Raw genomic sequence first — 11595 nt, 5'->3', positions numbered from 1 at the left:
GGGAGTGGTGGGAAAATTACAGAATCGGGGGGCAGGAACCCATCCGGCCCCCAACCCGCCCCCGTGCCAATGTCCCAGGAGGCGGGGACCCAACCTGTGCTGGGAGCCACCTCCCCGAGGCGGGAAGGGGATTAGTGCCAATTAACTGCCTGTTAACAGGTAGTTAACAGGCAGTTTTTTGCCTAATCCCTATTTTTAGCCCTGAAGTGTGGGCTGTCCGACAGCGCCGAACCACGCCAAGTTAGCGAGGCGGACCGTCGGTCTGCAGGGGTTGGAGGGGTCGAGATGTCCGTTGTGCAGGTGAGTGATGGGTGCATGTGTGCAGAGGTAAGTGTGTGAGGTAAGTGTAAAGTGTTTTAATAAGTTTTACTTACCTTTACTTTCTCCTGCAGGCTTCCTCCCTTCAGTTCTCGGGAGTCCCTCAGCTCACCGGCACAGAAAGCAGAATGGCCGCTGAACTGTCAAAAGCTGCAGCCTCTGCTTTCTGGTCTGGAGAGCTCTCTAACTGAGCCTAAGTAGAAGGACTCAAGTTAGAAGACAGATTGCCAGTGTTTGACAGCTTCACAGAGCCGTCAAACGCTGATTTTTCATCTGTCAAAAGCTCTTGACAGATGTAATGTCAATCGCTGATGTCACCAGTAACCAGGTGTCCCTTAATTGGCCTGTTGAGCCCGCTGGGGTTCCCAATCAAGGGAAAATAGCGTGGGTTGGCCACAAGTCGATGGAGGCGGGACTACAACCCAAAAAGTGGGAGTCCCGCCTCCAAAAGCTCCCCATTGACAAAATCCAGTCCTATGCCTCTAGCAATATGCTTTTTAAATTTGTCCTGCCACCTTTAAAGATTTGTGTACATACACCCCTAGGTGTCTCTTGCTGCCATCTCACCTCTTGATTCACATTCTCTTCCCTCCTATTGTTCCCAACCACAAAGGTTTCATCTTCTTTACTTACCATTTTCAGACTTGGAGATAAGAATTCTAACTGTTTGGTTTCGGGGCATTCACAGTCATTGGGGAGAAAATCTAACCGTTATGTGTAGCGGCATCCTATATGCGTTTGCGAAGGATTCGAATCTGATCGTAGTTTCATTAGAAATGGCAAACACAGGAGAACTTCAGTACATTTACGATAGCAAAATACTGCGGATGCTGGAAATCCGAAATAACAACAGAAAATGCTGGAAAAACTCAGCAGGCCCGGCAACATCCGTGGAGAGAGAAATAGAGTCAACGTTTCGGGTCAGAATCGGGTCTTGGGCCCGAAACGTTGACTCTATTTTCTCTCCACAGATGTTGCCTAGCCTGCTGAGTTTTTCCAGCGTTTTCTGTTGTTATTTCAATACATTTATGATGTAGCTGCATATCGTGACCGGAAGAAGTCTCACTCTTTAATGATCTCCTATGGGTCTTGGCTGGTTCATCTAATCTTAAAAAACACTGTAATTAAGCCAGGTGATGGGCTGAGAGAACACGTTTGCTTCATATAATGTAGGTTAAGTGGATGATGGTAAATACTGATCTAGTGTGCAAGATTATTTGTATTCTGCAAAGCCACGGATTACAGTATGTACTGAACAATAAGAGAATGGAAATGATTAAGACTATCATCTACAAGAGCAGGGAGGGCAGTGAAAATGCGAGCAGATTCTGGGGGTGAGACCGAGATTGCAAACAGGGCAAGGAGCGAGAATGCTTATTATTTCTGTAACACGCCATTCTGGGATGAGAATCTGACACATTAATGTATCACTAGTCAATCACCTGTGGCACTGCCCTCAGGGAGTCAAGACTAAGTGCACTCTTCAGATGAAGTGGGGTTAGAGGGAGGGGAGATAATTAGACCAGGGCACCCTAAATGCAGACATAATTCAGTCCAAATTTTAATGGCATACACTCTGTCCTTATTTCCATTGGTTTCCACTTTAAATCTCTATGTCCACGTTTATAATAGAAACCTGGGAACAAGAGTAGGCCATTTCGTCCTTTGAGCCTGTCCCACCATTCAATAAGATCACTGCTGATCTATATTTCAACCATTTACCCGCCTTGCTTCTGTAACCCTTAATACCCTTGCCTTAAAAAAAAATCTATCTATCTCAGTTTTGCAATTTTTAATTGACCCCCAACCTCAACAGCTTATTGGGGGAGAGGGTGCCAGATTTCCACTACCCTTTGTGCAATGACATCACCCCTGAAGGGCCTAGCTCCCATTTTAAGATTAAGCCCCTTTGCTCTGGACTCCCCCCAGCATAGGAAATAGTTTCTCTCTGTCTACCCTATCAACTCCGTTAATAATCTTAAACACCAATCTTCACTCGAGGGAATACAAGCCCAGTCTGTGCAGCCAGTCCTCTTACTTTAACCCTTTTAGCCCCGGTATCATTCTGGTGAACCTGCGCTGCCCCCCGCCCACACACACCCCCGCCCCCCAAGGCCAATATATCCTTCCTGAGGTGTGGTGCCCAGAACTGGGTGCAGTACAACTACCTATATAAGCATAACAGAAAATGCTGGAAAAACTCAGCAGATCAAGCAACATCCGTGGAGAGAAATTTGACACACCTGGCAGCTATCTCTTGCCCTGCCAGTACACTTCACACCTAATCTCAGCCTATTCCCATCTCGTCTAGCTTCGAATACCTTTTATTGTCTCTTTTACTGCTTTTGTTTCTTTCACTTCTTTTGTCCGATCACAGCCCTGCCTTCGATCTATTTTCTTTTCTTTCCAGTTTTGAAGAAGGGTTCGACCCGAAACGTCAACTCAAATTTCTCTCCATGGATGTTGCCTGACCTGCTGAGTTTTTCCAGCATTTTCTGTTGTTATTTCGGATTTCCAACATCTGCAGTATTTTGCTATCATACTATCTATATAAGCATGTCTCACTGTAGTTATAATCTCACCAGTATTAGCACTCCAATGAATTCACTGGCAGGATGGTGACATTTCAGCATGACAAGTTTATACATGTCCATATTTATAATGGAAACTGACTGGGAAATGAATATGGAAAAAGTTGACAGGATGTGTAAGATTGTTAATCTATTAAATAGATATGAAGGCTGGTGAAACCCTGTGCAATTCACCATTCACCTTATCATTGATGCTATTTTACTCTCTCCAACAGCAGCAGAAATAAAGCAGCAGCAACTTTAACAAGGGTTTTAAAAAGACGAAAAGGAGAAGCAACATAAGATACTGACCCACCATCTCCTCCTGGGCTGGGTATTACATTTGGTGCAAACTTAAATCAGAGAAGTCCCACTCACAAAGACTTGAGCACAAAAATCTAGGCTGACACTCCAGTGCAGTGCTGAGGGAGTGCCGCACTGTCGGAGGTGCCGTCTTTCGGATGAGACGTTAAACCGAGGCCCCGTCTGCTCTCTCAGCACGGCACTATTTCGAAGAAGAGCAGGGGGAGTTCTCCCCGGTGTCCTGGAGCCAATATTTATCCCTCAATCAACATCACTAAATCAGATGATCTGGTCATTATCACATTGTTGTTTGTGGGAGCTTGCTGTGCGCAATTTTGGCTGCCGCTTTTCCTGCATTACAACAGTGACTACACTTCTCAAAAAAAAGTGCTTCATTGGCTGTAAAGCGCTTTGGGACGTCCTGAGGTTGTGAAAGGCCCTGAATAAATGCTACCTGCAAAGGGTGCTCGACCCAGTGCTCGAGAGGGCTGCAGCATCTCCACAGTCATATTGGAAGGACGAGCCCAGCAGCGAGGTCACGGCCCAGGAGTGGCGCAGTGTGGACCAGCAGCGGGGTCGAGGCCCAGGAGTGGCGCAGCGTGGACCAGCAGCGAGGTCGGGAGGACCACACTGCAGCCTGTGAAACCCAGGCAGAGAGGATCTGCAGGAAGGAGGGAGGAGGACAGTAGCAGTATGTTTGTGTGTGTGTGTGCTAGGCCGATGTAGCAGAGCCTGGTCTCCAATCGTCTTGGATCCCCTTGCCATTGGACCGAGACCTTGCTCTGTCAAGCCCGTGTGGTAGCTGGTGTGCAACGGCCACCCCACGTTAAAAGAATTCATGCACAGGCATTTTCCACCCTTTCAAATGAAGTTCGAGACCTGGAACATCAGGACCCTCATGGACAACCCCAATGTCAACCCAAGCACCCCACCCACCCGCTCGCCCCTTCAACCACCGTCTGCCCCACCTGTGACAGAGACTGTAGGTCCCGCATTGGACTCATCAGTCACCTGAGAACTCATTTTTAGTGTGGAAGCAAGTCATCCTCGGTTCCGAGGGACTGCCTAAGAAGAAGAAGATTGTCACTTTTGCATTGAGGTACACCCAAAGCTGCTGCCCTTGGACTTGAAAGTGGCAGTGTGACCACTTTTAGAAACTGTTGGGTCTTGATTCTACAGACTGTGGGGGATTGGAATTCCTCCCTGGTAAGGCACTCCCCTTCCCCCCCCCCCCCCGAGTATCATCCATGCACTGTGCAGCTGCCATTGTCCGATAGATATCTGCTAACACATTTCCCAACACCATGTTAAATTCAAATTACACTGCGTGTCCTGTATATTCCCTGGAAAAATATGACCCCTTGCACGAGTAGGTTCCTTGTTTTTTTTTTTATTGGGGTGAGGGGGTGGTGTCTAGTAAATGTTTTCACTGAGCTGGGACCTCCACCAGATCTGAGAAATTGCCACACAGCAGCCAGGACACTGGTCTCCCACTCCAGCCCAGCCTTACCCTGCCTCTGACTGCAGTCTGTCTGGCCTCCCAGACAGACACCGCTCGGTATAGTTTGGCTGCTGTTCCTTACTTATTTTTTTCTTTTTTGAAAAAGAATCTTGGCACAAGTGGAAAAGAGGTGCATGTTTCCCCTACCCACCCCGCCCCAGGTCAGAATTCCATCTGCTGATGGACTGCCTGCCTGTTAAAAGGTGGTTGCTTCATTCTTCGCGCTGTTTAGTGTCCAACAGTTCATTCCTGAGTCCACCCACCACTTCCATTTCCCAAATGGCTCACTCGAGCTGACCGCATGTGTCCTGTTCCCTTGTCCGCCTGCACAAATGAGCACCTTTGCATCTCACTTTATTCCTTGGGATTTGAACGCAAACCTGTCTTTTAATAAAACCCCGGGAGACTTTTCTTAATATAAAAAATGAGAGCACGGGAATGAATTTAATGATTTGATCCTATGTAAATGATTGTATTAAACCGCTAGAAGATCACAAAAAATAAATATGCGATTTGAAATATTGCTGCGAGTTCATCTCCTGCCACCCCCCAGTGTTGGGGTCGGGTCTGCATGGCCCAGCACTGCCTGGACAGGCCAGTGCCAGATTTCAAATGTCAGTGTCTCTCTCTTTCCGTTATCAAGAACTACTTTCAGGCAAGGCAAAAGGCCCCCACTGTGCAGTCTGGAGGTGGTTCTCTGGCGGGCAGCTGAACGGGAAGCGGTGTGAAATCAAACCCTTTGCTAAAGATTGGGAAGGTTACTCCTGACATTCGGGATAAGACTTGGTCTTCATAGAAACAGAGAAACATAGAAGATAGGAGCAGGAGTAGGTCATTCGGCCCCTCGAGCCTGCTCCGCCATTCAATGAGATCATGGCTGATCATCCAAATTCAGTACCCTGTCACTGCCTTCTCCCCATATCCCTTGATCCCTTTAGCCTTAAGAAATATATCTAACTCCTTCTTGAATCTATTTAATGAATTGGTCTCAACTGCCTTCTGTGGTAGAGAATTCCACAGGTTCACCACTCTCTGGGTGAAGAAATTCCTCCTCATCTCTGTCCTAAATGGCTTACCCCTTATCCTTAGACTGTGACCCCTGCTTCTGGACTCCCCGGCCATCGGAAACATCCTTCCTGCATCTAGTCTGTCTAGCCCTGTTGGAATTTTATAAGTTTCAATGAGATCCCCTCTCATTCTTCTAAACTCCAGCGAGTATAAGTCCAATCGACCCAATCTCTCCTCATAGGTCATTCCTACCATCCCAGGTATCAGTCTGGTGAATCTTCGCTGCACTCCCTCCATGGCAAGTACATCCTTCCTCAGATAAGGCAACCAAAACTGCACACAATACTCAAGGTGTGGTCTCACCAAGGCCCTGTACAACTGCAGCAAGACATCCTTGTTCCTGTACTCGAACCCTCTCGCTACGAAGGCCAACATACCATTTGCCTTCTTAACCGCGTGCTGCACCTGCATGCTTACCTTCAGCGACTGGTGCACAAGGACACCCAGGTCTTGTTGCACTTCCCCTTCTCCCAATCTATTGCCGTTCAGATAATGGCCCAGAAATTGGTGTCGGGGTCTTCCCGCGGGTGCAAGCCCCCGACCTACACTTACCTAGCGCGCCGACAGTTGAAGCCTGGCCCTGCGTGGATTTCCTGTCAGTGGCCCGGTTCAGCTCCCGGCGCGCTGTGCTTGCGTGATCCAGCGGCGTAGTTAGTTCGATGAGCCGGCTGGGATCACGTGAGCACTGGGCAACCAATCGGAGGTTGCAAAAGTTCATTCATGAGTTTGATAGTAAGAACTGTCAAACTCATGAAAACTCCAGGCGCCCAAAACAGTACTTAAACTTCAAATAAAAGTTTTAAAAAATCCCACTAATAAAATGAACTATTAATAACTATAAAAAACTAATTTAAACAATTATTCAAATTTTTGAAAAAAATAATTTTTTAAAAAATCGGTTCTAAAAATACACTTACCTTACTGTAAAGTCTTTAAAAATAATAAACCTGTGGAAAAAAAATTCTAACTTTAATTAATAGACCACTTACCTTTTAAAACTAAGTACTTACGTCTGCTTTTTTCTCGTGTAAAAACTGGAGGCCTTATCGCACGGGCAACCCTGTAAAAAAAAAGGAATTTCAGCGCGCACGCATTCCACCTCTGAACCCCTTGGTTCAGAGGAAAGGAAATGCCGGTTTTCCGCGCATGCGCTGTGCATGCTGAAAACCGGCAATTCCATCGGTCCCACGCGTGAGTACACGGTGCTTACTCACGCATTGGGACCCGAATTACTGGGCCAACAATCTGCCTTCCTGTTTTTGCCACCAAAGTGGATAACCTCGCATTTATCCACATTATACTGCATCTGCCATGCATCTGCCCAATCACCCAACCTGTCCAAATCATACTGGGGAGATGGGGAGGGGAGTGGTGGGGGGAGGGGAGTGGGGGGGGGAGACAAGTCCCAGAATGTCAGGGTGGGGGAATAGTAGGGGGAGGGTGGGGGAACCATCAAACCCCCTCCCAAAACAAAACCATTAAACTGCGTGTCCTGTCATTGCAATGATCGAAATTAATCATTTCTTGAAGACAAAGGCAAAATACTGCCTGGATGCTGGAAATCTGAAATAAAAAGAAAAAATGCTGGAAATACTCAGCAGGTCAGGCAGCATCTGTGGAGAGAGAAACAGAGTTAACGTCTCAGGTCGATGACCCTTCGCCAGAATTGGAAAAGATTGGAGATGGAACAGGTTTTTAAGCAAGTGCAGAGTCAGGGAAAGGGGGAGGGGAGGAAAGAACAAAAGGGAAGGTCTGTGATAGGCTGGAAGGCAGGAGAGATTAAATGATAAAAGGGATGATGTTGCAAGGCGAAAGGAGATGGTAATGGGACAAGTAAAGAAACAAAAGATGGGTCTAGAGGAGGTGTAACTGGGAATATCAGAATCATCAGCAACAGCTGCCAGCTGAAGAAATGGGAGCAGAGGTTATGGTTTGAAATTGTTGAGCTCAATGTTCAGTCCAGAAGGCTGTAAAGTGCCTCTATGTGTTGTGTGCAGAGAGCAAGGGCTGTACTGATATTACCAGCACTGCTTGATTTGTTATTTGGAAAAGAACTTAGTGTTCCTTAAAGTAAGGGATGAACAGGTGGCATTGGGTGGGGTGGGGGTGGGGGGAATAGGGACAAGTCTATTACAGAGTAAACATACCTGGACTCTGGATCAAGTGGGAATAATGGGTCGAATGGCTTTTCTCACTCCGAACTTTATGTTCTGTTGTAAAGAGGATTGGAAATGAAGTTGGTGTACACTTTGTCAGAACTGGAAAAAGTTGGAGATGTAACAGATATTTAAGCGAGTGTAAGATGAACAAGGTAAAAGAGACAACGTCGGGGAGAAGAGCGGAACTTCTTCAAGGTGTCACCTTGTTCATTACACTTGCTTAAAACATCTCTTACATCTCCAGCTTTTTCCAGTTCTGACGAAGGGTCCATCGACCTGAAACGTTAACTCGGTTTCTCTCTCCACAGATGCTGCCTGACCTGCTGAGTGTCTCCAGCATTTTCTCTTTTTATTTTTAATCATTTCTTTGATCAATTGAAGGAAAATAAACCATCACTAATATCCATGAGACTGATACTCGGAGTTTAACCATACAAGGTGCAAGAGAAGGTGTGAAACCACAGGAAAAATAGTCTTCGAGTACACACACTGTCTGATAACCAACTCATCCAAACCAAACGCACATTTCCCCAGTTTTGCTCCGTTAATCCTTCAATATTTCACGCCCTGCTCTTTCTCGTTGTATGAAATAAATTCGTGTTTTGAAAGTTGCCCGGGTTGCCCCCGCCCCGTGTATTGGCGACTTCAAACATCCTCCGTGTTTGGGCCAGTGTTGGGAGCGGCTCGCCTCGGCTCCTTTGTGCAGTGAGGACATCTCATGTCCCGCACCCTGGCAATCAACCCTGCCTCTGGCAGAAGATGGAAGGGAGCGGTCTCCCAAAAGAAAGGGACATTTTGTCGAATGAACGAGTGTCTCGGCAGGATGTGTGCAAGACCAGGAAGAGTTTAGGCGTGGAGCCCGATCAGTTTGTCTTACATCAGTTCTCGCAAAAAAGGCCTCGACATTTTATAACTTGGAAACGTGCACCTCCTGTGTCATGTTCTTCTTAAATGTGCAGCTATTTCAACTGAATACACGCACAACTTTCCTGTCTCGTTGCTTCAAACGGCACCGTTGAGGTGCTCTACGTATAGTTGTTGTAACGGTTAGATCCCTGAGGTTGTGCCCATTTCTTCACCCCCTGAATTAGGAGTTTCCTGTCCTATCGTGACCCGCTGGGATAGAGGCCAGCCGTATCTTGAATAGGGTTGAAGTGTTTCTGATGCAAGGTCGCAGATCTGAAACGTTAACTCTGTTTCTCCCTCCGCAGATGCTGCCTGACCTGCTGAGTGTTGCCAGCATTTTCTGTTGAAGTGTTTCTGCCGTGTAGACCAGGAGGGGATTCAACCAGCTTGGGTGGTGTTTCGGTGCTCATGTTGGAAGTGGGGAAGGAGGGCGAGTTCCCCTCTGTGTCCTCACTGTAACGAAATCTCAACCCTTTGGACACGGCATTACAACAGAGAGCGCCAACATGTTGATCTGAAATTCCTCTCTGCGCTGTTTAAGGACCCTGTATCAGGTTAAAATAAATGGCTTAAGACCGCCACTGAAAGCAAGAGGGGGAAAGAAAGACTTGTATTTATATAGCGCCTTTCACGACCTCAGGACGTCCCAAAGCGCTTTACAGCCAATGAAGTTCTTTTTGAAGTGTAGTCACTGTTGTAATGGAAGAAACACGGCAGCCAATTTGCGCACAGCAAGCTCCCACAAACAGCAATGTGATAATGTTCAAGTAATCTATTTTTTAGTGATGTTGATTGAGGGATAAATATTGGCCCCAGGCCACAGGGGAGAACTCCCCCTGCTCTTCTTTGAAATAGTGCCATGGGATCTTTTACGTCCACCTGAGGGAGCAGACGGTTTAACGTCTCATCCGAAAGACAGCACTGCCGGCAGTGCAGCACTCCCTCAGTATTACTGCTCCGACTGTGCAGCACTCCTCTGGAATGTCAGCCTAGATTTTTGTGCTCAAGTCTCTGGAGGAGGGATTATGAACCCACAACCTTCTGACTCAGAGGCGAGAGCGCTGCAACTGAGCCATGGCTGACTCTGTATTTCCCTACTTTCCCACCGTAGAATGTCAGGTTCCTTCTCTTTTTAACCAGGTTTACCATTTTATTACCTGTAACACAAGAGGACTTTTCCCTCGTGGGGGAGGAGGATGAGGGTGGGGGGAGTTAACATTAAGATTCCTGCAATTACTTCAAACTCATTCAGGATTGGCTGGTGCGGAGCGGAGATAATCTTTATTTGAAGGTGTTTAGCATGTGGTTACAATGAGGGTTCGAAGGTAGTCCTTCCCCTCAACCCACCCCAGCCCACCCAGCTGTGAATTGCTATTTCCCTTGCTTTTGCGATAGCTAATATTTGAAATTCTGAGACCTGAGCACAAACATCTGGGCTGACACTCTAGTGCAGTACTGAGGGAGAGCTGCACTGTCTGAGGTGCCGTCTTTTGGTGGGGACATTAAGCCGAGGCCCCGTCTGCTCTCTCAAGTGGATGTAAAAGATCCCATGGCACTATTTTGAAGAAGAGCGGGGGAGTTCTCCCCAGTGTCCTGGCCAATATTTATCCCCCATTCAACATCACTAAAACAGATTATTTGGTCATTGTCACAATGCTGTTTGTGGGAGCTTGCTGTGCGCAAATTGGCTGCCACGATTCCTACATTACAACAGTGACTACACTTCAAAAAGAACTTCATTGGCTGTAAAGCGCTTTGGGACATCCTTAGGCTGTGAAAGGCGCCATATAAATGCAAGTCTTCTTTATTAATTCAACAACCAACTTGGTTAAGAATTATTTATAAAAAATCTTGGAGGAATGAAGGTGCAAGGGTTACCTTGGGCGTTTGAAGACTGCTTAACTCTTGGGCCATGTAATGCAGTCTAAGCACTCACAGATAAAAGTGGGGCCATTCCTCCTGTACGGACCCCTCCCATCTCCATCAACGCTCTCCAGGCCTTGCTCATGCCCCTGTGTGTTAAGGTTGCCAGTTTTACCCCCACCCGATGGCATGTAGCAAATGTACAATAAATGATCAGCAAGATTTAGCAGAGAAATGTACCGGGATCGGGCCCCAAACATGGGAATGCAGGAAGTCCGGGTATCATTCTGGTAAGCATATGAACATAGGAACAGGAGTAGACCACTGAGCCCCTCGTGCCTGTTCTGCCATTCAACGAGATCATGGCTGATCTGCGACCTAATGCCTTATACCCGCCTTTGGCCCACATCCCTTAATATCTTTGGTTAACAAAAAGCTATCAATCTCAGATTTAAAATTAACAATTGATCTAGCATCAATTGCCGTTTGCAGAAGAGAGTTCCAAACTTCTACCACCCTTTGTGTGTAGAAGTGTTTCCTAATTTCACTCCTGAAAGGTCTGGCTCTAATTTTTAGACTCTGCCCCCTAGTCCTAGAATCACCAACCAACGGAAATAGTTTCTCTCTATCTACCCTATCTGTTCCCCTTAATATCCTGAAAACTTCGATCAGATCACCCATTAACCTTCTAAATTCCAAGGAATACAACCCGAACAAACAATGGCATGCAGCATTCCCGGCTCAGTATTTACAAGATCACGTTAGTTCTACTGGAGAATTCGGTTTACACAATTCGAGATGGAATTAAGATTCCCCAAGACAAGAATGGCCTCCCCCCACCCCCACCCCCCCCCCCCCCCCCCGCCCTACAACAATGACGGGCACTTGCAGCCCAGAGCACCCAGAT

The sequence above is a fragment of the Somniosus microcephalus genome, chromosome 30, assembly GCF_052327205.1.
Source record: "Somniosus microcephalus isolate GS21.2 chromosome 30, FLI_Smic_1.0, whole genome shotgun sequence".
In the NCBI taxonomy this organism is placed as follows: domain Eukaryota; kingdom Metazoa; phylum Chordata; class Chondrichthyes; order Squaliformes; family Somniosidae; genus Somniosus; species Somniosus microcephalus.
This window is presented reverse-complemented; position numbering follows the sequence as displayed.